General features: G+C 47.6%; 1 protein-coding gene across 4 annotated transcripts in view; it reads left to right on the forward strand.

The window, feature by feature from the left end:
• Window positions 1–5,988: 5,988 nt before the first annotated feature.
• Window positions 5,989–25,468, forward strand: part of LOC134342689 (PHD finger protein 20-like) — a 99,329-nt gene continuing 79,849 nt past the window's right edge. For 3 of the 4 annotated variants that reach the window (XM_063041114.1, XM_063041112.1, XM_063041113.1), the window contains exon 1: window positions 5,990–6,246. The gene's annotated coding sequence lies outside the window, so the exon portion shown is untranslated. Of the gene's footprint in view, window positions 6,247–25,468 lie in introns of all 4 variants that reach the window. The other variant, XM_063041115.1, reaches the window with a different exon arrangement.

The raw sequence follows: 25,468 nt of genomic DNA on the forward strand, positions 1-25,468 counted from the left end.
GATGCGGGTGAGGGCATCATTGATGACGGTAGAAGAGAAACCACGATCCTTAAAGAAAGAGGACGTTTGAGATGTCCTGGAACAGAAAGCCTCATCCTCTGAGCAGATGCGGCAGAGATGAAGGAACTGGGAACAGGGAATGGCATTTTTGCATGTGGTGGTCTGGAGCACAGCAGTACCAGAATAGGTCTGGAGCATGGCAGTGGATGTCCAATCCTTATACACCTCCATTCCCCATCAAGAAGGCCTCAAAGCCCTCCGCTACTTCCTGGATAATAGACCTCACCAGTTCCCCACCACCACTACCCTCCTCCAGTTGGCAGAACTGGTTTTCACACTTAATAACTTCTCTTTTGGCTCTTCCCCCTTTCTTCAGACTAAGGGTGTAGCTATGGGAACTGGCATGGGACCCAGCTACACCTGCCTCTTCATTGGTTATGTGGAACAGTCTGTGCTCCAGACCTATTCTGGTACTGCTCCCCATCTTTTCCTTCGGTACATTGACGACTACATTGGTGCTGCTTCCTGCACCAATGCTGAGCTCGTCAATTCCATCGACTTTACTTCAAACTTCCACCCAGCCCTCAAATTTACTTACTCTATCTCGGACACTTCTCTCCCCTTTCTCGATGTCTCGGTCTCCATCTCTGGAGAGACTGTCCACTGACATCTTCTACAAGCCCACTGACTCTCATAACTACCTCGACTATGCCTCTTCCCACCCTGCCACATGCAAAAATGCCATTCCTATTCCCAGTTCCTCCGTCTCCGCCGCATCTGCTCCCAGGATGAGGCTTTCCGTTCCAGGACATCTCAAATGTCCTCTTTCTTTAAGGATCGTGGTTTCCCTTCTACCGTCATCAATGATGCCCTCACCCGCATCTCCTCCATTTCCCGCACTTTGGCCCTCACCCCATCCTCCCGCAACCACAACAGGGACAGAGTTCCCCTTGTCCTTACCTACCACCCCACCAGCCTCCGGATCCAGCACATTATGCTCTGCAACTTCCGCCACCTTCAACAGGACCACACCACTAAGCACATCTTTCCCTCTCCACACCTCTCCGCTTTCTGCGGGGATCGGTCCCTCCGCGACTCCCTGGTCCACACGTCCCTCCCCAAGGATCTCCCACCCAGCACTTATCCCTGTAAGCGTGTGCTACACCTGTCCCTACACCTCATCTCTTGCAACCATTCAGGGCCCCAAACAGTCCTTCCAGGTGAGGCAACACTTCACTTGTGAGTCTGTTGGAGTCATCTATTGCATCCAGTGCTCCCGGTGCAGCATCCTCTACATCGGTGAAACCCAACGCAGGTTGGGGGACCGCTTCGTCGAGCACCTCCACTCCATCAGCCACAAACGACAGGATCTCCCAGTAGCCACCCACTTCAACTCTGCTTCCCATTCCCATTCAGATATGTCCATACATGGCCTCCTCTACTGCCATGATGAGGCTAAACTCAGGTTGGAGGAGCAACACCTCATATACCGTCTAGGTAGTCTCCAGCCCCTTGGTATGAACATAGAATTCTCCACCTTCCGGTAATTCCCTCTCCCTCCCTTCCTCTATCCCTATGTCACTCTACCCCCTCCCCCAGCTCCCTCATGGTTCTGACTGATGCTGCCCGACCTGCTGAGTTCACCCAGCGTACTGAAAGTGTTCCATTCTATCTTCTCCAAGTCTCCGAGATTCTACACTCTCAGGACGCTCCTTACTGTCATTAAGCGAATTCAAGGGACGACACAGGAGTCCGAAGTGCGGAGGGAACTTGGAGTTGACTTTAAGCGAGGTGCGCACGTATCACGTGAGGTAGCGTGATGATGTATATAATATATGCATTTATGCGTTATGAATTATTTAAATAATTACACAACGTTTCAGGAACAGTTTCTTCCCCTTGGCCATCAGATTTCTGAACGATCCACGAACATTAACTCACTATTCCTTTTTTGCGCTATTTATTCATCGTTAGTAAATTTATAGTATTTTTATGCCTTGTACTGTACTGCTGTCACAAAAGAACGCATTTCACGACGTATGACAGTGTTAGTAAACCTGATTGATCCTGGTTTAATCGCCAGGATCCCGGTTCCTGCATTCCCTAATCAATTGATAAAAAGTGGTCGATTTCCCGACCAATCCTGCATGTCTCATGGGAAATACGGAGGTTGGAACAGTTGGAGAAACGCGTAGTTGGAGGGAGCATGGTCCATACTCCACACACGGCGGTCCGGATTGAAGTCGGTTCTTTGGCAATGTACTGAATGCAGAATTCGGTCGTCTTTAGTTTATTCAGTGCTAAGGTCCAATATTTGGGGGAGAAGAGTGGGAAATTGCAGAGCTGAACCCAGAGAAACGCACGTAAATGCTGGAGGAACTTGACAGCTCAGGCAGATCGATCGAGAGGAATAAACAGCCGCCCGCTCGGGGCCGCTCTCTGGAACCTCACTGCACGCATCAATTTACTACTGGCATAACAGATCCACGGCAGCGACAGAACTTTTACGTAGAGGGACCTTCCTTCTTTTAATAACTTTAAACAAAAGTCCGTCGTGAAAATAGCCAGAAAAACTCGGAACAACTGGGTAGCGAGACAAAAGCACCTCCCACAGGATCTGGTCAACACACGTGGACAAAAGTCCAAAGACCACAAGATATAGGAGCAAAATTAGGCCATTTGGCCCATCGAATCTACTCTGCCATTTCATCATGGCTGATCCAATTTTCCTCTCAGCCCCAATCTCCTGCCTTCTCCCGTAATCCTTCATGCCCTGACCAGTCAAGAATCTATCAACCTCTGCCTTAAATATATATAAAGATTTGGCCTCCACAGCTGCCTGTGGCAAAGAATTCCATAGATTCACCACTCTCAGACTAAAGAAACTCCTCTTCATTTCTGTTCTAAAAGAACGCACCTCTATTCTGAGGCTGTGGCCTCTCGTCTTTGACTCCCCCATCATAGGAAACATCCTCTCTACACCTACTCTGTCAAGGCCTTTCACCATTTGACAGGTTTCAATAAGGTCACCCCTCATTCTTCTCAATTCCAGTGACTACGGGCCCAGAGTCATTAAACGCTCTTCATGACAAGCCATTCAATCCTGGATCATTTTTGTGAACCTCATTTGAACCCTCTCCAGTTTCAGTACACCCTTTCTAAGATAAGGGCTCAGACCTGCTGACAATACTCCAAGTGAGGCTTCACCAGTGCTTTATATTATTTCAACATTACATCCTTGCTTTTATATTTAAGTCCTCTTGAAATGAACGCTAACATTGCATTTGCGTCCCTCACCACAGACTCAACCTGCAAATAAACCTTTAGGGAATCCTGCACAAAGACTCCCAAATTCCTTTGTACCTCAGTTTTTTGTATTTTCTCTCCGTTTATAAAATAATCAACCCTTTCGTTTCTTCTACCAAAGTGCCAGATCATACACTTCCTGACATTGTATTCCATCTGCCATTTCTTTACCCATTCTCTTAATCTAAATCCTGTAGCCTCTCTACTCCCTCAAAATACTTACCCCTCCACCTATCTTCATATCGCCTGCAAAGTTTGCAACAAACAATCAATTCCATCATCCAAATCATTGACATATAACAGAAAAAGAATCTGTTCTAACACAGACCCCTGTGGAACATCACTGGTCACTATATGCCAAACAAAAGAGGCTCCCTTTATTTCCACTCATTGCCTCCCGCCAATCAGCCACTGCATTATCTTTTATGTAATACCACAAGCTCATAACCTGTTAAACAGCCTCTTGCGTGGCACCTTGTTAAAGGCTTTCTGAAGATCCAAATGCACAATATCAACCGATTCTCCTTTGTCTATCCTGCTTGTTATTTCTTCAAAGAATTCCAACAGGTATGTCAGGCAAGATTTTCCATTATTAGGCTTAGGTTAAATCAGGGGTTGCTGGGCGGCTCGAAGGGCCGGAAGGGACTATTCTGCGCTGTATCTCAATAAATAATAATAAAACAAAATAGATTTACTTTGACGTTAAAATCTCTCCCTTCATCTTGTTTTTTTTTACGCTGATACAATACATATGCTGTTATTTCCCTCTGGTCTCTTGCGAAAGTACTGGCACCCTGGTTGGAAAATTCGCTGTTACCTTGGGATTTGAACACGTGTCTGGGTCAGCAGGCCACGCCATTATATCGCACAACAGGTTACAAAATGACTTCGTAACATAACCTCGTGGTTAGTGGCGCCTTATTATACATAACAACACATACTAAATGCGGCAGGATCTCAGCATGTCAGGCAACATCTGTGGAAGATATACAGAGTCAACTTTTTGGGGTCGAGACCCTTCATTAATACTGGAAAGGAAGGGGGAAGAGCCAGAATAAGGAGGTGGAGGACAAGCTGGCAGGTGATGGGGAAGATGGGTTGGAGGGGTAATGAAGTAAGAAGCTGGGAGGACTGACGAGGAAGTAATCTGATAGAAAAGGATGGTGGACCATGGAAAAAAGGGGAAGTACGAGCGGTGCCAGATAGAGGTGATCCTGGTTTCTGCCCCTTTCCTTTCCTGTCCATTCCATAGATACTGCCTGATTTGCTGAGTTCCTCCAGTATTTCATGTGCTGTTGCTCTGGATTTCCAGCATCTGCAAAATCTCGTTTATAAATTTATTACACACAGAATTTGACAACGTTGCAAAAATATGTCTGTCACTATTGGTTTTAAGAGATCTCGGGACAATATCGCATAAGGCGTATTCAAATATCATGTTTATTTCAATCATCCAAATCGGCATTTTGCGTGCACGTGTTCAGCCTTGAACGTAGCCAATAAAACGCCTGCATTTATATGGCGCTTTTACACATCACAGTTGAAGCAATTTCCTGATGAAGGGTCTCCGGCTGAAACGTCGACGGTTTACTCCCTTCCGTAGATGTTGCCTGGCGCGTTAAACTCCCAGGACCTTCTGTAGAGCAGGGAATCCCAATCTGGGGTCCACGGACCCCTTGCTTAATGCTGTTGGTCCATGGCATACCAAAGGTTAGGAACCCTGCTTTACATTAATCCAAGTTCCTGCTGCCTCTCGATGTCGAAGGACTAAACCCCGTGCAAAAGCCTTTTGAACACTTGAAGTTTGTATGGGCCAGAGAGGCTACGTGACAGTCAAAGCTGCTAACACTATAAATTATATCGAACCGATGGGTGTATAGACTAAACAGCTTGCAACTTCTCTTTGTATTTCGTGTGTTTATAATACATTTCATAAACCTTTATTGTTGAAATAAAAAAAACAGTAAATAGTAAATAACTTTTCCTCAACCGCCTCTCCTGTTCCCACTTTGAAAGTACGACTAAAGTTTTTCAGGAGAACGCAACTACACGAATCAATAGTAAGTAATAAAGGGAATGAAACCCAGGCGGGACCATAAAGATGTGCAGCTATTATCACTATTCGTATGGAATAATATCTTCTACTCAGCCCTTCTCTCCCTTCCTTTCCAGTCGATACACGAGGTCTACATTTCCTTGTACCGACGTTCCATCCGCTGCGCGCATGCGCCCGGGAGTCAGGCGGGGGAGGGTTAGCAGACGCTGAAAGGGAGGAAGGGCACCGCTGGCCGGTGTAAATAACACTGGAAAGAGCGCGGAGTCCAAGGCGGCGGTTAGAGCGCCGATGGAGGTCAATCAGTCGGGGCGCGGAGTACGCCGGCAGTAGACGATTCACTGTTCGTTTCGCCCATTGTATCCACGTACCCTCCCTGCCCCGGGAACCCCGGCCGGCCGGCTGGCTGGCTCGCCGCTCCCCTCCCGCCTCCCTCCTCCGGCGCCGGGTCCGGCCTCTCCGACCCCGCCAGGCGTAGAGGGGGAGAAAAAAACCGGGGCGGTGGAAAAAAACGCGGCGCACTCCAACTTGCTTCTGATTGACGGCGGAATGCCAGCCAATGAGAGACGAATCCCGGGCCAGCGCGCCAATCAGGAAATGCGGTAGGCGGTCCCGCGGCAGCTCGGCCCCGCCCCTAGTGTGGATGCGGCGCGCAGCCGAATCCCACCCGGATTGTGTGTTTATTGCCTTTTCTCTTTTAAAAATCCCCCCTCTGCCGCTGATTTGCATATTTTGGGAAGTTTCCACTCTCACCCTCCCGAGAAAGGGAAGCAGGAAAGACAGCAGGATCTGTATTCCCCCCCCCCACCGCCGTGGAGTTTGTACATGAGGGAGGCGAGAGGGAAAAAGAAGAGTCGTCACAGCGAAGGCGGCATGGACGGAGCGAGGTACACCGAGCGGCGGCGGCCCCGGCGGCGGGGGTGGGGGGCAGGGTGCCGCGGGGAGAGAGCGAGCGAGCGAGGAACGGCTGCTGCGTGGGTGATCGGCCCGTCGCCGCTGCCGATCGCCCCGGGAGCGGGTCCGCCGGTGCCCGCGGGCTCGCTGCCCGTTTATTGGTTTATGAACGCGGCCGCTGGACGCACCGGCACTGTCACCGGTCGGGGGTACGGCTTCCCCTCCCCCCGTCCCCACCCACGGGCATGTCCCCTCCCCGCCACCACCGCTCATCTTCACCCCCTCCACCCTTCATCCCTGTCCCCGCCTGCTCACCCTCACCCGACCCCTTCCCCCACTGCTCACTAGTTTCACCCCAAACCGCTCTCCACCGCCACCTCCCCCTCCCCTCAACAGCTTTCTCCCCCCACACCACTCTACTGTCGCCAACACTCCACTACCCGCCCCACCACCCCATTACCCTCCCCCACCCCCACCCCCCACTCCACTACCCGCCCCACCCCCACTCCACTACCCCCACCCCTTTCCACTATCCGCCCCTCACCACCCCATTACCCCCCACCCCCCACTCCACTACCCCACCCCCTTTCCACTACCTGCCCCTCACCACCCCATTACCCTCCCCACCCCCACTCCACTACCCCACCCCCTTTCCACTACCCGCCCCCCACCACCCCATTACCCTCCCCACCCCCCACTCCACTACCCCCACCCCCACTCCCTTTCCACTACCAGCCCTCCACCCCCCCATTCTGCCCTCACCCCCACTCCACTATCCCCTACCCCCCACTCCCACTTCCCATTCCACTACCCCCACTCCCACCCCCACTCCCCTACCCCCCACTCCCTACTCCACTACCCCCACCCCCCACCCCACTACCCCTACCCCCACTCTGCACTCTATTACCCTCCACCCCCACTCCCTACTCCACTACCCCCACCCCCACCCCACTACCCCTACCCCCACTCCCCACTCTACTACCCTCCACCCCCACTCCCACTCCACTACCCCCCCACTGCACTACCCCCACCCCCCCACTCCACTACCCCCCCAACACCACTCCACTACCTCCTCCCCTCCTCATCACCCCCTCAGCACCCTCACTCACCTCCCCCACCATACCCACTCCCTTACCCCACACATCCCTTCCCTCTTGCCTCCTCCTTCTCCCCCTCCCATTGTCATCCCCTCACTCTAATCCTCTCACTCCCCTCACTCATTCTCATACCTTCACTCCAAACCCCTTCCCTCTTCACCCCTCCTGTGGGGCAGTATGGGACTTTCCTTCCATTGTTTCCCTCTCCCAACACCCTACCTCTGGGGGCTTTACGCCCTCGCAGGACTTCACTACTAATTGCTTCAAACCTCTCTCCCCACCCAACCCCTCCATGCCTCTCTCCGCTGGGTAGAGAATTCGAGAGGTTCCAACTGGCTGTGTCCCCAGGTTCAATGTGAGCCCATCATCCTTCCTCTGGTCTGTTTCAATAAAAATCCAACATTCCTGTCCACTGTTTGCAGCACCTGCCCAGTGCATGGAGAGCTGGCTTGCTAGAGCTGGCTTGCTGCTCTCTTTCCTCTCCCTCACCCTTGGATTTCACTCCCCCTCCACTGGGGCCGCCCCATCTTTTGGAGTTTATCCCACTCCTTTGAACCCTCCTTCATCCACTGCACCGAAACAATCCTCTCTCCTTTGGGCAACACACATAAAAGTTGCTGGTGAACACAGCAGGCCAGGCAGCATCTCTCGGAAGAGGTACAGCCAACGTTTCGGGTCGAGACCCTTCGTCAGACTAACTGAAAGAGCTAGTAAGAGATTTGAGAGGAGGAGGGGGAGATCCAAAATGATAGAAGACAGGAGGGGGAGGGATGGAGCCAAGAGCTGGACAGGTGATTGGCAAAGGGAATATGAGAGGATCATGGGACAGGAGGCCGAGGGAGAAAGAAAAGGGGGAGGGGGTAACCCAGAGGATGGGCAAGGGGTATAGTGAGAAGGACAGAGGGAGAAAAAGGAGAGAGAAAAGGAAAGTGTGTGTGTGTGTATATATGTGTGTATATTATATATATATATAAAAATAAATAACGGATAGGGTATGGGGGGAGGTGGGGCATAATGCTCTCATATCCCTTTTGCCAATTAACTGTCCAGCTCTTGGCTCCATCCCTCCCTCTCCTGTCTTCTCCTATCATTTCGGATCTCCCCCTCCCCCTCCCACTTTCAAATCTCTTACTAGCCTTTCCTTCAGTTAGTCCTGCCGAAGGGTCTCGGCCCGAAATGTCGACTGTACCTCTTCCTATAGATGCTGCCTGGCCTGCTGCGTTCACCAGCAACTTTTATGTGTGTTGCTTGAAATTCCAGCATCTGCAGATTTCCTTGTGTTTGCTCTCTCCTTTGGGGGTCCTTTTTCTGCCTTTCCTTGAAGATTTACTATAGTAGCCCCCTCCACCCCATCCAATCGCTGCCAGTGTCTTCTCTGGGCTTCTTCCTCACCCTTCTGTAATTCTCTCCTCTCCCCCACCTTTACTCCATCCCTGTCAGTTAACATCACTCTTCCCTCTGCTGGGGGTTCAACACCGCCCACTTGGGGCTGTTCCAACCCCTTAGGACGTGACTCCCTCAATGCAAGGGGTTGCTCCTTGCCCTTGGGATCGGCTGACCCCCACCTCTTGGGCTTTTCGCTCCCCTCTGCAATGGTTGCCCACTCTCCCTGGTTAAGATGGTTTAATTCCATCATGGCTACACCCAGATTTCTCCAGCCCTGGGGAGTTATCCAGTCTCCATTCTCTCACTCGGTCAGTCCTTTTCCTCCCTGCACGTCCTCCCCCTCCCCCCTCGGGATTAAATCTACCCCTCTTCCTCCCATCTCAGATGGGCTTCAGCTTCCTCCACTCACCCCCAGCTGACTTTAATCCTGCCCACATCACCCCTCCCCCATCCCACACCCCTCTACTTATTGATTTCCCTCCAGACCTCCAATTCACTCCCTTTGGACTCGTCTAGCAATTCACCCATCCATCCTGTACCAGCCCCCCCCCCCCGCTTCTTTCTGCCTGGTATTCAGACACTCACTGTATTTCCCTAATTGCTAGGGTTGTAAACTACCAACACAAACCCTCACTTCTTGGTTTTCAGCCCGAGGTTCAGAGGATCTGTTGATGTTCTCTGCGATTAAAGAAAGAATCCATTTTGCTCACGTGCCAGTGCTGGCTCTCTGGACAATTTCTCCAATGAGTCCCTCTGGCCCCGTAGACAAATGTTTTGTCTTCCTTTTCCCCTAATCTTCAGGGATGGGAAAAACATGATCAATGCCAGGGGAAGAGTGATTAGATTAATCAGCCATTGGTTTAAATAGTTCAGCACATTGTGGACTGAAAGGCTGGGGCTGGACTGTTTTGTGTTTACACATTTCTCTGTCGAGCGTTATGAATCAACCTATTAACCACTCTGACCTCCGTGCTAAGTATCTCTCTTGAGTTTTGAATGAAGTGTTTCATTTTTATCTTCTGTAAAAACCCATGCCTTCCAGCTGTAGGTGTTGCCCAGATTACATACACCCTATTTGTGGACACAGTATAACTGGGGGCCGAGTCTCACTCGGCCTTTGACTTGGGTCTCTCACTGGAGTCACTGAGGCCTGCTCTTCCCACATCTGCTCACACTCCCAGTCACAGCTGTTTCTGTGATCCTCACTCACAGTCTCTCATTTCCAAATACAGACAGTACAGGTTGTGGTGGGTGGCTGGGGTGGAGGTAAGTCTCTACCAAAGAAGGGGCTCCTTCCCTCTGCCAGCCTGCAGGTCACCCTTGGGTAAGGTGTAGCACCTGCTTAGCCTCCTGATCAGGGTCATGGGAGCAGGTGGTGGATGGTCGTATGAGCAGTTGGTGCATATCACAAGTCCTGGTTATGTGACCACTGACACCAGACAGACAGTCTCTGAAGAGTATGGATAATGGCTGGGGTCACCCGTCTTTAAATGACACTGCCCAGGAAAGGGCAATGGCAAACCACTTCTGCAGAAAAACTTGCCAAGAGCAATCAAAGACCATGATTGCCTATATCATACGATACAGCACATAATGAACAAACAGGTGACGGACAGTTCTGAGGAATAGAACCCTGGTAGTAACCCAGAGATTGACTTTGCTTATCCTGCAGGTGGAAGCAGTTTCTGTTTGTTTATTCCATCAGTATGGTTGAAATCTCCTTCCAACCTTCACTCTTCGGGATTAGCCTGGTTTTCTAGTCTCACCGTTACAGGAGCCCAGCATCCTGGTTGGATATCTGCCCCCTCGGAGGCCTGAATGTCCTTTCTTTACCATGGAAATTCCAAACTATTGCTCACTCTGGTGAAGGGGCTTGTCATGTCCATTACGGGACACCCCAATTATCTTTGGTCCCCACTGGACGCTCAGCTCTCATCTGTGGCTCCAAGGAGCCATTTGCATGTGAGAGTGGCTACACCCTGGTACACCGCTTCGACAGGCGGTCTGAACCAGGTGAGGGTAGCTGGCGGTGAGATAGGGATGTGTCTGTCCTAGCATGCTAAGTCAGGTTTGGTGGACTGGGCGGATGAGATCAACAGTGAGATCCAGCAGCCAGGAAGGTGGTTCTGCAACATTCTGTGGAGAACGAAGGGCATGACAAGGTACAGGAGACATCATGGTCATCCACTGCAACCAAGGAAGACCCCAGTCTGTGATGACTATTCGCACCCTGGACTCGGACTTCCGAGGTCAAGAGAGTGGAACTGCTCCCTGTGCAACGGCTTTTCCACTTTAAAAACGCTCCCGCACAGGCTTCCTGCTATCACCAGACAACCAACCATTGCTCACTTCGTTCGTAGTTTTTTCTGTAGAGGTAAATGCAGAAGTTTATGAACATTCAGTGGCCAGTTTATTAGGTGCAGGAGTAGAACCGGTGTGGTCATCTGCTGCTGTAACCCATCCACTTCAGGGTTTGACATGCTGTGCATTCAGAGATGCTCTTAGCACACCACTGTTGTAACACATGGTTATTTGAGTTATTGTCACCTTCCTGTCAGCTTGAGCCAGTCTGGCCATTTTCCTCTGACTTCTCTCATTTATAAGGCGTTTTTGCCCCTCACTGGATTTTTTTTTGTTTTTCACACCATTCTCTGTAAACTTTAGAGACTGTTATGCGTGAAAATCCCAGGAAATTAGCAGTTTCTGAGATACTCATACCACCCCATCAGGCACCAACAATTCTTCCATGGTCAAAGTCACTTTGATCACATTTCCTCCCCCATTCTAATGTTTGATCTGAACCGCTTGACCATGTCACATGCTTTTATGCATTGAGTTGCTGCCACATGATTGGCTGATTCAGTATTTGTAAAGTGGCCACTGAGTGTGATTATCAAAAGTTAAACATGTATGGGCAGAGATTTGGAAGGTTAATGAGGCAAAAAATAGGAAACTGGGGTAAATAGCTTTAGCAAAGCATCAGAGCATCCCCACTGGACTGATTGATAAAACATAGAACACTACAGCACATACTAACTGATATGTCTTTGGACTGTGGGAGGAAACCTGAGCACCCAGAGGAAACCCAGGTAGTCACGGGGAGAACGTACAAACTACAGGCAGTGGTGGGAATTGAACTTGGGTCACCTGCACTGTAAAATGTTGTGCTAACCAGTATAATACCATGCTGTATTGTGCTGAGCTTATAACCTACTCTTAACACCACCCTTCCCTCCTAAATAAACCTCCATTTTCTAGTATCCATATAACTATCTAAGAGTTCTTTAAAATGTCCCTAATGTATGCGCCTGTGCCACCTCCCCTGGCAGGGCATTGCATGCCCCCACCACTCTGTAATGATAAACATACCTCCTTAAAACTATGCTCATGTTAACCATTTCCACCCTGGGGAAAAAAGTCTGTCAGTGAAATACTTTTGTTTTGCATGCCGTCCATACAGATCATTTCACGGCATGAGTGTATTGAGACAGTACAAAGGGAAAAGACATAACAATGCAGAATGGAATGTTACACTTACAGAGAAAGTTCAGTGCAGACAGGCTGCAAGGTGCAAGGCCATGTGAGGTGGGTTATGAGGACAAATGTCCATCATCTTATCATACAGGAGGGCGATTTGATTCACTCTCAGTGCTTTTTCACTCTCCTGGTACGTATGGTAATGATGAACCTGTTTCATCATCGTCGTCGTCATTATATGCCGTGTCGTAAGCGATCAGGATCTTTGGCCATGATTGTACTTGGCAAATTTTTCTACAGAAGTGGTTGCCATTGCCTCCTTCTGGGCAGTGTCTTTACAATACAGGTGACCCCAGCCATTATCAATACTCTTCAGAGATTGCTTGGCGTCAGTGGTCACGTTAACAGGACTTGTGATACGCACTGGCTGCTCGTACGACCATCCACCATCTGCTCCCATGGCTTCATGTGATCCTGATCAGGGGGTTAAGTAGGTGCTACCCCTTGCCCAAGGGTGATCTGCAGGCTAGCGGAGGGAAGGAGTGCCTTACACCTCCTTTGGTAGAGACGTACAGTATCGCCACCCCACTACCCATATCAGCAGCAGTTTGCTATTTTATTTATTGACTTTTTTGCTCTGTGTGACTTGGCCCTTTGTCTCCTATGTGTCAGTTTGCTCTCAGTCCATGTCCGGCTTTCATTGCTGAAATACACTTGCATTCCCAGAGGAACAAACAGGCTCTGCTGGAGGTGCTCAGTGGGTGTAGCTGCATTTGTGAGGGGGCATGGGGGGGTGAGGAATCATCAATGTCTCAGGTCAAAGCCCTCCGGACAACGCAGGGTTTCCACCCCCAGAACCCTGAAGTTTCTTCCCCACTGCCCTCCACTCTCCCCATGCTGCCTGACTTGCTGAGTTCACACAGCAGCTTAACACATGCAAAATCCTGGAGGAACTCAACAGGTCAAGCAGCATCTATGAACGGAAAAGAACAGTTGATGTTTCAGGCTGAAACCCTTCATTAGGGCTTAGGCCAATGTAAATTGGCAAGTTTACAGAGCATTTTGCAAGTGTGTTAAGTGTTATATAACTGATTGTCAGCCTCTTTGAGTCATGAGAGGGGTCGATCATAAGATATGGGAGCAAAATTAGGTCATTTGGCTGATCTAGTCTGCTCCAGCATTTCATCATGGCTGATCCAATTCCTTCTCAGCTCCAGCCCGTATCGCTTCATGCCCTGACCAGCTATCATCCTATGCCTTAAATACACATAACGATTGAAGTTCCACAGCTGCCTGTGGCAAAGGATTCCACAGATTCACCACCCTCTGATTAAAGAAATTCCTTCTCATCTCCATTCTAAAAGGAGACCCATCTATTCTGAGACTGTGTCCTCTGGTGTTGGGTTCTCCCACCACAGAGAACATCCTCTTCACATTCACTCTGTCAAGGCCCTTCACCATTCGATAGGTTTCAGTGACGTCACCCCTCATTCTTCTGAATTCAGGACCAGAGCCATCAAACACTGTTCAGGTGACAAGCTGTATAATCCTGGAAAAAATTTCGTGAACCTCCTTTGAACCCTCTCAAGTATCAGCATGTCCTTTCTAAGATAGGTGGCCCAAAACTGCTCTCAATGCTCCAAGTGAGGCCTTACCAGGGCTTTATGAAGTTTCAACATTACATCCTTGTTTTTATATCCTAGTCCTCTTGAAATGAATGTTAACATTGCATTTGCCTTCCTCACCACAGACTCAACCTGTAAATTAATCCTTAGGGAATCCTGCACAAGGACTCCCAAGTCCCTTTGATTAGATTAGATTAGATTAGATTCAACTTTATTGTCATTGTGCCGAGTACAGATACAAAGCCAATGAAATGCAGTTAGCATCTGACCAGAAATGCAAAGAATAGTGTTATTTTCAAAATAACTGCGAATTGTTACATAACCGGCAACAATGAATATTAATCGAGACAGGTTTTATAAAAACAACTGAACATTTATTAAACACGTATAAACGATAAGGGGAAAAAAAACAGGCAAACTTTAACCGGAGGTTACAGGTACGCAATTGTTCATCGACTCGTCTCTGGTTCTTAAAGCGTTAAATGCGGAAACAGTTCTTAAAGCGATACAGTTATATACAGTTCTTAAAGCAATAACTTAAAGTCCAACAGTTTTACACATTCAATTGGGAGAGTCTTCTCTGGAGAACGATTTCTTCACTGACGCACTTTTACTGCCAGTTCTGTCCACAGGATTCCCGATGCCGAAAATAAACAGTTTAAATCAACTGACCTTAAATTCCTTTTAGAGAGAGCCTTTGCATGAACTCATTGCTCTATTGCAAGAGTTATCTCAATGCAGCTTCTCTTCAACCAAGACTCAATAAGGTCGATCCTTTATTAAACTGCCAATCGATGCCGACTCGATCCTTCACTTCGACGAATTCTTCACTCTCCCTTCAAAACTGTCGGAATTGAGTAAATTGGCACTTCCAGCCACATATTCCCAGTTCAAGTAATATGGAATCTTTCAACAGAACGTACAACCGTTTTAAAAATGAAACTGCGTCACAAAAACAAACACACAACAGAAACGAAGATACAACATATTCTACCTGGAAATCTACAAACTCAAAAATCCCCCTGCGTCACCTGAGTTGACCCTTATATAGTCACGGGGCACATGTCATCGTGACCTCAACGGCGGGAAAATCACATCAGGTGACCTCCAAAAGACCATTACATCATTCTCACAAAAAAAACAGATCTCCTTGAGCATGTAACAGAATAAAAAGTAAGTGCTACAGCACACAAATATAAAAGTACTGAGACAGTACAATATGGCAATACTACTTAGCGCTGTGATGAGAGGTTCAGCAGGGTCATAGCCTCAGGGAAGAAGCTCTTCCTGTGCCTGCTGGTGTGGGAGCGGAGGCTCCTGTAGCGTCTACCGGATGGGAGGAGAGTAAAAAGTCCATGGTTAGGATGAGATGCATCCTTGATAATGCTTTTCGCCCTGCCCAGGCAGCGTTTGTGGTAGGTATTCTCAATGGTGGGCAATTGGGTGCTGATAATCGGCTGGGCAGTTTTCACCACATGCTGGAGTGCTTTGTGGTCCAATACGGGACAATTGCCATACCACACTGAGATGCAGTGGGTGAGTATACTCTCAGTGGTACAGCGATAACAGTCCGTCAGTATCCTGGGACAGAGGTGAGCTTTCTTGATGCTCCGCAGGAAATAAAGGCGCTGTTATACCTTTTTGATCAGGATGGAAGAGTTCAGGGACCAGGTGAGATCCTCGGAAATGTGGATACCAAGGAATTTGAAGTTTGATACACGCTCCACTACAGCTCTGTTGATGTAGATGGGGACATGAGTGTGGCTCCTAGCATGCCTGAAGTCCACAATGATCTCCTTGGTCTTCTGGGTGTTAAGGGCCAGATTGTTGTTGGCACACCACACGGCCAGGTGCTGGACCTCGTCCCTGTAGGCTGTCTCGTCATCCCCTCTGATCAGACCAACCACTGTGCTGTTGTCTGCGAACTTGATTATGGAGTTAGAACCATGTACAGGAACGCAGTCATAGGTGAAAAGGGAGTACAGAAGAGGGCTCAGCACAGCTTTGAGGCACGCTGGTGTTTAGGGTGAGAGTGGAGGAGGAGAGGTTGTCTAACTTAACTGATTGGGGTCTGTTAGTCGGAAAGTCCAAGGTCCAATTGCAGAGGGATGAGCTGATACCAAGCTGGTGAAGTTTGGCGATCGGCTTGGAGGGGATCACAGTATTGAATGCCGAACTAAAGTTAATGAACAGCTTTCTGACGTAAGAGTTGGGGCTGTCCAGGTGGGTCAGGGCAGAGTGAAGTGCCGTGGAGATGGTGTCCTCTGTTGACCTGTTGGTGTGAAAGGCAAATTGATGCGTCTTAGTTTTTTATATTTTCTCTCCATTTAGAAAATAGTCAACCCTTTTATTTTTTCTACCAAAGTGCATGACCATACACTTCACAACATTGCCACTTCTTTGTCCATTCTCCTAATCTGTCTAAGTCATTCCGTAGCCTCTACTTTCCCAAAGCTACCTGCCCCTCTCCCTGTCCTCATACTGTCTGCAAACTTTGTAACAAAGCCATCAATTCCATCGTATAATGTAAAAAGAATCAGTCCCAACACAGACCCCTGTGGAACACCACTAGTCACTGGCAGCCAGCAACAAAAGGCTCTCTTTATTCCCACTGTTTGCCTCTTGCCAGTCAGCCTCTGCTTTATCCACGCTAGAATCCTTCCTGTAATCCCGTGGACTCATAGTTTCGAAAGCAGCCTCAAGTGTGGCACTTTGTCAAAGGCCTTCTGAAAATCGAAGTACACAACATCAACCAATTCTCCTTTGTCTATCCTGTTTGTTATTTCTTCAAAGAATTCCAACAGATTTGTCAGGCAAGATTTTCCCTTAAGGAAACCATGCTGACTATGACCTATTTTATCATGCACCTCCAAGTACCCTGAAACCACATCCTTAACGATCGACTCCAACATCTTGCCAACCATTCAGGATAGACTAATTGGCCTATAATTTCCTTTCTTGTGCCTCTCTCCCTTCTTGAAGAGTGGTGCAATTTTCCAGTTTTTCAATTTTTAATGTTTCTTGAAAGATCATTACTAATGCCGCCACAATCTCTTTGGCCACCTCTTTAAGAACTGTGGGGTGTACACCATCTTGTCCAGATGATATCTACCTTCAGACCTTTCAGATTCCCAAGAATCTTCTCCCAAGTAATGGTAACTTCACACACTTCATGCCCCCTGACACCTGGAGCTTCCACAATAATGCTGGTGTCTTCCACAGTGAAGACTGATGCAAAATACTTATTCAATTTGTCCGCCATTGTCTTGTCCCCCATTACTACATCTCCAGCATCGTTTTCTGGTGATCTGATATTCACTCATGTCACTCTTTTTTATGTATCTAAAGACACTTCTGGTTTCCTCTTTACTATTACTGGCTAGCTTATTTTCGTTTTCTATCTTTACCACCTTGATGACTTTTTTAGTTGTTTTCTGTTGGTATTTAAAGGTTTTCCAATCCTCAAATTTCTGACTAAATTTTGCTCTATTATATGCCTTTTCTTTGGCTTTTATATTGGCTTTGACTTCTCTTGTTAGCTGTGGTTCTGTCATCTTTCCTTTGGAATACTTCTTCCTCTTTGGGATGTATATATCCCGTGCTTTTTGAATTGCTTCCAGAAATTCCAGCCATTGCTGCTCTGCCATCATTCCTGCCAGTGTTCTTTCTCAATCATTTCTGGCTAGCTCCTCTCTCATGCCTCTGAAATTCCCTTTACTGTAATACCGATACAACTAACTTTATCTTTTCCTTCTCAAATTTCAGGCTGACTTCGATCATACTATCATTCATCCCTAAAGACTCCTTTACCTTAAGCTCTGTAATTAATTCTGGTTCATTGCACAGCATCCAATCCAGAATAGTTGATCCCCTAGTGGGCTCAACCATGAGTTGCTCTAAAAAATCATCTTGTAGGCATTCTAGAAATTTTCCCTCTTGGAATATAGCACTAACCTGATTTTTTGCAATCTACTTGCATATTGAAATTCCTCATGACTATTGTAATATTGCCCTTTTGGCATGCATTTCCTATCTCCCATTGTAACTTGTAGGCTACATTCTTATGACTGTTTGGGAGGGGTCTCCCATCAGGGTCTTTTTACCCTTACAGTTCATTGGTTCTATCCACAACAATTCAGTGCCTTCTGACCCTATCTCATCTCTTTCTAACGATGTAATTTCATTTTTTATCAACAGAGCCACGTCAACCCTGCTGCCTTCCTGCCTGTCCTTTCGATACAGTGTGTATCCTTGGTCGTTAAGCTTCCAGCTTTAATCTTCTTTCAGCCATGATACAGTGAGGCCAGTCTGTAACTGTGCTACAAGGTCATCTACCTTATGCCATATACTGCACACACACAAATATAACAACTTTAGTCCTGTATTTACACTCTTCAATTTTGTCCGCCTTTTATGTTGCAACTCATCCTTTTGACTGCAATTTTGGCCAATCATCAGCCTCTCCTTACTAGGAGTCTCATTATACATTGCCTCTGTTTGTAAACCAACTATCTCATCTTCTGCACTATCACTCTAATTCCCATCTCTGTGCCAAATTAGTTTCAACGCATCTAGCCAACCTGCCCGCAAGGATATTGGACCCCTCGGATTAGGTATAACCTGTCCCTTTTGTACAGATCATATCAATCCCAGAAGAGATCCCAATGATCCATAGATTTGAACCCCTGCCCCCTGCGCCAGTTCCTCAGCCATCCATTCATCTGCCAAATCATTCTTTTCTTATCCTCACTGGCAGGTGGCACAAGCAGTAATCCAGATATTACTACCCTGGAGGTCCTGTTTCTCAGCTTTCTACCTGGCTCCCTAAAATATCTCCTCAGGACCTCCTCACTTTGTCTCCCTGTGTCATTGGTTCCAATATGTCCCAAGACTTCTGGTTGCTTGCCGCCGCCCTTGAGAATAGACACATAGAACCATAGGAAACCTACAGCACAATCCAGGCCCTTCGGCCCACAGAGCTGTGCCGAACATGTCCCTACCGTAGAAATTACTAAGCTTACCCATAGCCTTTTATTTTACTAAGCTCCATGTACCTATCCAAAAGTCTCTTAAAAGACCCTATCGTATCCACCTCCACCGCCGTTGCCGGCAGCCCATTCCACGCACTCACCACTCTCTGCGTAAAAATACTTATCCTGATGTTTCCTCTGTACCTACTCCCAAGCACCTTAAACCTGTGCCTTCTTGTGGCAGCCATTTCAGCCCTGGGAAAAAGTCTCTGACTGTCCACACGATCAATGCCTCTCATCATCTTTTACACCTCTATCAGGTCACCTCTCATCCTCCATCACTTAAAGGAGAAAAAGGCCGAGTTCACTCAACCTGTTTTCATAAGGTGTGCTCCCCAATCCAGGCAACATCCTTGTAAATCTCCTCTGCACCCTTTCTATGGTTTCCACATCAATGCCAGAATGCCACGGACCCGCCCAAGACTTCACTGATCCTGGCACCAGGGAAGTAACAATGCATGTGGGTGTGTCTGTTGCGCCCACAGAACCTCATCTCTGTTCCTCTGAGTAAATCTCCTCTTCACCTCTCTGCCCTTCTGAGCCACAGCAGCAGACTCCGTGCCAGAGACCTGGTCGCTGTGGCTCCCCCCGGTACGTTGTCTCTTGTCTCCCTCAATAGTATCTGTAAGGTTGTATACTTAAGGGGAATGGCCATAGGTGTTCCTTGCAATGGCTGTGCATTTCCCCTCCTCCTGCCAGTCACCCATTTACCTGTCTTCTGCAACCCAGGGGTAACTACCTCCCTGCAGCTCTGGTCTATTACCCCCTCATTCTCCCATATGAGTTGAAGGTCGTCAAGCTGCAGCTCCAGTTCCTTATTACGTTCTCTCCGGAGCTGCAACTGGATATCTCCGAGACTTCCCACATCCCGCACAGAGTACCAAACACTGCCCCTGGAGCCATTCTCACTAAACTACTACACCCTAGCAGATGAGGAATGAAGAAATAAGGACAGAAAGAGAGTAACTTACAAGCTGCTTTACCTCACCCAAGCCACTCTAAAGACTGGCACGCTCACAAGATGGCCGCTCCACTTGCACTTGAACTATTCTTATTGGCCCTTTCTGATGAATCCCTCTTGCTGATTGGTTGCGGCTCAACTCATAGAAACTTACGTGAAACTCTGCCTTTAAAATCTCGATCACCTTCTTGAATAAAAAGTACCTCTTCTTACGCACCATGATTGTATCGATAGAGTAACTGTAAGGAGACCTTTTCCACTGAGGTTGGGTGGGACTACAACCAGAGGTCATGGGTTAAGGGTGAAAGGTGAAAAATTTAAGGGGAACATGAAGGAAGACTTCTCCACTCAGAGAGTCGTGAGACTGTGGAACAAGCTGCCAGCACAAGTGATGCTTACAAGCGTATTTTTAATGCTTAAGAGTAGTTCAGAAAGGTACATGGATGGTAGGGGTATGGAGGGCTATGGTTCAGGTGCAAGTCGATGTGACTAGGCAGTTTAAATGGTTTGGTATGGACTAGATGGGCCGAAGGACCTGTTTCTGTGCTGTACTTTTCTATGACTCTTTGAGTCCTGATGAAGGGTCTCGGCCCAAAATTACTGTTTATTCCAGTCTGTACAGAACAGCCTGACCTGCTGAGTTCCTCCAGTATCGTGAGTGTTTCTCAACCCAAAACATCAGCTGTTTATTCCAGCCCATTCAGAGCCACTGGACCTGCTGAGTTTCTCCCGCATTACATGTGTGTTTCTCGGCCCAAAACAAAAGCCGTTTATTCCTCTCCATGCAGAGCAGCCTGACCTGCTGAGTTTCTCCAGCATTTAGTGTGTGTTCCTGTCTTTTAAGAATGCTTGTAGTTCCCTCTTTGGTTGTGGTGTTGGGTCTGATGCGTCTGTGATTGTCAGAGTATTTTCTTACCTAGTCAATTCTGAGATGCGGAAATGCATTTACTGGAACTTGATACAGATCGGGTCACTTGCAGTTGATTCTGTTTGCCCTTGCTTGCTTTGGGCACTGTAATGTGTGATCAGACCTGAGTCTCCGTTCTTTAAGACATTGGTCAGAAGGCTGCAGCTCTGGATATGGTCATTATCATTTACCTGCTTACTGATTGTTTATTGAAGGTTTAAGATAGAGGATGTCCCTCCAGTAGTGAGTTTGTTTTCTTTTTTACTGGGTCTCATTTGTAGTAAATTCTGCAGGTGCTGGAACTGCAAAACAACACACACACAAAATGTTTATTCTATTCCCCACTCTGGCCCCTTAATCACTTCTCACCTGCCTATCATCCCCCCCCCGCCCTCGGGTTCCCTCCTCTTTCCTTTTCTCCTATGGTCCACTCAACCTGTCCTATTAGATTCCTTCCTTTTACCTTTCCCAATCACCAGGCTTCACCTATCACCTTCTAATTAGTCCTCCTTCCCCTTCCCACCCCCCCACCGCCTTTTTGTTCTGGTATCTTGCCCCCTTCCTTTCCAGTTCTGATGAACAGTCTCGTCCCGAAGCGTCGACTATTTATTCATTTCCATAGACGCTGCCTGATCTGCTGAGTTACTCCGGCATTTTGTATCTGGTTTATAGGATGCTGTGATTGATTTTATAAGATTCCTGACATCTACTGTCAGCTTACTATAAGGTAGCGGTTACTAGGCACTTTCTGATTCAGTCGGGCAAAGAAAGCCTTGGCTGGTTAGTGGCTGTGCTCAATTAGATTTCTTTGGTGATTTTGGTGACTAAGTCAAGATCTGGTTAAGGTCTAACTTTTTCACTCTTCTGACAGTATAATTTATTCTGCGGCATGTTAACAGAGTGGATAGCACAACACTTTACAAAATTCAAAGTAAACTTATTATCAAAGTACATAAATGTCACCATGTAAAACCCTGAGATTCATTTTCTTCAGGGCATTCACATGGAACATGGAACATAGAAGTCTTCAGCACAATACAAGCTCTTTGGCCCACAATGTTGTACTGGCTATGTAACCTATTCTAGAAACGGCCCAGAATTACCCTACCGCGTAGCCCTCTTTTTATCAGAGCTCCACGCGTCCACCACCGTCACTGGCCTTGCATTCCATGTACCCACACTCTCTTTGTGAAAAACTTACTCCTGACACCTCCCCCCCCCCACCTGTACCTGCCTTCGAGCACCTTAAAACTATGCCCCCTCATGTTAGCCATTTCAGCTCTGGGGAAAAAGCCTCTGGCTATCCACAGTAGAACAAAAAACAATAGAATCAATGAAAAGCTACACCCAAGGATTGGCAACCAATATGGAAAAGAAGACTTTTTGTGTCAATAGAAAAAAAGACTATTAATAAATAATACTGAACATGAGTTGTAGAATCTTTGAAAGTGAGTCCATAGGTTGTGGAATCAGTTCAGTGTTGAGGTGAGTGAAGTTATCCACTCAGGTTCAGGAGTGTCACTGATCGGGGTTCAATTTCCGCTGCTGGTTAAGGAGTTTTTGTTTTCTCCCCGTGACCACGTGGGTTTCCTCTGGGTGCTCTGGTTTCCTCCCATATTCAAATGACATACGGTTAGGGTTAGTAAGTTGTCGGCGTTCTACTGGTGCTGGGAGCGTGGTGACACTAGCCGGCTGTCCCCATCACGTCCAGGGACCGTGGTCATTGAAACAAATGATGCATTTCACTGGATGCTCAGTGGCCACTTTATTGGGTACACTCGCATACCTCATTAATGCAAATATCTAATCAGGTAGTCGTGTGGCAGCGACTCAATGCATAAAAGCATGCAGTCACAGTGAAGAGATGCAGTTGTTGTTAAGACCAAACATCAAAATGGGGAAGAAATGTGATCTAAGTGACTTTGACCATGGAATGATTGTTGGTGCCAGATGGGGTGGTTTGAGTATCTCGGAAACTGCTAATTGCTTGGGGCTTTCATTTACAACAGTCTCTATAACCATATAACCATATAACAATTACAGCATGGAAACAGGCCATCTCAGCCCTTCTAGTCCGTGCCAAACTCTTACTCTCACCTAGTCCCACTGACCTGCACTCAGCCCATAACCCTCCATTCCTTTCCTGTCCATATATCTATCCAATTTAACTTTAAACGACAACATCGAACCTGCCTCAACCACTTCTGCTGGAAGCTCGTTCCACACAGCTACCACTCTCTGAGTAAAGAAGTTCCCCCTCATGTTACCCCTAAACTTTTGCCCTTTAACTCTCAACTCATGTCCTCTTGTTTGAATCTCCCTCACTCTCAATGGAAAAAGCCTATCCACGTCAACTCTATCTATCCCCCTCATAATTTTAAATACCTCTATCAAGTCCCCCCTCAACCTTCTACGCTCCAGAGAATAAAGACCCAACTTGTTCAACCTTTCTCTGTAACTTAGGTGATGAAACCCAGGTAACATTCTAGTAAATCTTCTCTACTCTCTGCAATTTATTGACATCTTTCCTATAACTCGGTGACCAGAACTCTAGAGCAAGGGTTCCTAACGTGGGATCCACGCACCGCTTGGTTAATAGTACTGGTCTGTGGCGTGAAGGAAGTTGGCAGCCCCTGATCCAGTGTTTACAGAGGACGGACAAAGAACAGAAAGCAGCTAGTGAACAGCAGATCTGTGGGTAAAAAGTGCCTTGTTAATGAGAGAGGTCAGAGAGAATGGCCAGACCAGTTCAAGTTGACAGAAAGGCAACAGTAACTCAAGTAACCACACGTTACAACAGTGGTGGGCAGAAGAGCATTTCTGAATGCATAGCACGTTGAAGCTTGAAGTGGATGGGTTTGAACGTACGTTCGAATGCTGTTCACAGACTTCAGTTCAGCATTTAACACAACCATTCCTCAGCACTTAATTGGAAAGCTGAAACTGCTGGGCCTGAACACCTCCCTCTGCAACTGGATCCTAGACTTCCTGACTGGGAGATCTCAGTCAGTCTGGATCGGGGGCAGCATCTCCAACACCATCACGCTGAGCACGGGGGCCCCCCCAGGGCTGTGTGCTCAGTCCACTGCTGTTCACTCTGCTGACCCACGACTGCTATAACACACAGCTCGAACCACATCATCAAGTTCGCCGATGACACGACCGTGGTGGGTCTCATCAGCAAGAACGATGAGTCAGCATACAGAGAGGAGGTGCAGCGGCTGACGGACTGGTGCAGAGCCAACAACCTGTCTCTGAATGTGAACAAAAGAGATAGTTGTTGATTTCAGGAGAGCACGGAGGTACCACTCTCCGCTGAACATTGACGGCTCCTCTGTTAGATCGTTAAGAGCACCAAATTTCTTGGTGTTCACCTGGTGGAGAATCTCACCTGGTCCCTCAACACCAGCTCCATAGCAAAGAAAGCCCAGCAGCGTCTCTACTTTCTGCGAAGGCTGAGAAAAGTCCATCTCCCACCCCCCCATCCTCACCATGTTCTACAGAGGTTGTATTGAGAGCATCCTGAGCAGCAGCATCACTGCCTGGTTCAAAATTGCACCATCTCAGATTGCAAGACCTTGCAGTGGATAGTGAGGTCAGCTGAGAAGATCATTGGGGTCTCTGTTCCCGCCATTACAGACATTTACACTACACGCTGCACCTGTAAAGCCAACAGCATTGTGAAGGACCCCACGCACCCTTCATACAAACTCTTTTCCCTCCTGCCATTTGGCAAAAGGTACCGAAGCATTTGGGCTCTCACGACTAGACTGTGCAACAGTTTCTTCCCTCAGGCCATCAGACTCCTCAATACCCAGAGACCAGACTGACATCTACATCATTTATTATTATATTGTAATTTGTCCTCTACTGTGCCTATTATCTTGTTTATTATTTATTGTACTGCCCTGAACTGTTTTGTGCACTTTATGTAGTCCTGTGTAGGTCTGTAGTCTAGTGTAGTTTTTGTGTTGTCTCACTTAGTCCAGTGTAGTTTTGTGTTGTTTCATGTAGCACCATGGTCCTGGAGGAATGTTGTTTCATTTTTACTGTGTACTGTACCAGCAGTTTATGGTCGAAATGACAATAAAAAGCGACGTGACTTGACTTGACTTACGGCAGCAGACCACGAATGTACACTCGGTGGCCACTTTATTAGGTACAGGAGGTATCTAATGAAGTGGGCACTGGGTATATGTTCCAATGTGACAAAGAGCTCAAGTTGGTCTCTCTTATTTAACGTGTTGTTGGAGGAAATGCACGGTGAGTTCTTGCCCCTCGTGCTGGTGGATGGAGAGTGAAGCATGGCGGCATTGGTGTGTAGGTGCTGTTGAGTATTGGACCTCCGTCACAGGGGAAAAGGAGACTTTTAACTTCAGTGCAGCTGGCACCAGTGAACAACCCACGTGAGGATCTGCAGCTCCAATCTCACGCTGTTTATTGTTGGCTACAGCTGCAATGAAAAACTTGCTTGGAGCAGCATTATAGGCACAGACTCAAACCGCAGCACGCAGGGCATAAGTTATACACAAGTCATACGAAACAGTGAAGGGAAAAGACTGTTAAACAAGGCCCCAGTGCAAAAAAAGCCAGAATCAGAGACATCTCTATGGTAGTCTAAGTGGTGGTCCATTACTGAGACGTTACTGGAATTATGCAGGTCAGTTGAATTTTATCTGCTATCCATGATCAGTCCTGTGGGTATCACCTTTCTCTGCCTTGACCCATTTAC

Source organism: Mobula hypostoma, chromosome 2 (assembly GCF_963921235.1).
Source record: "Mobula hypostoma chromosome 2, sMobHyp1.1, whole genome shotgun sequence".
NCBI lineage: Eukaryota > Metazoa > Chordata > Chondrichthyes > Myliobatiformes > Myliobatidae > Mobula > Mobula hypostoma.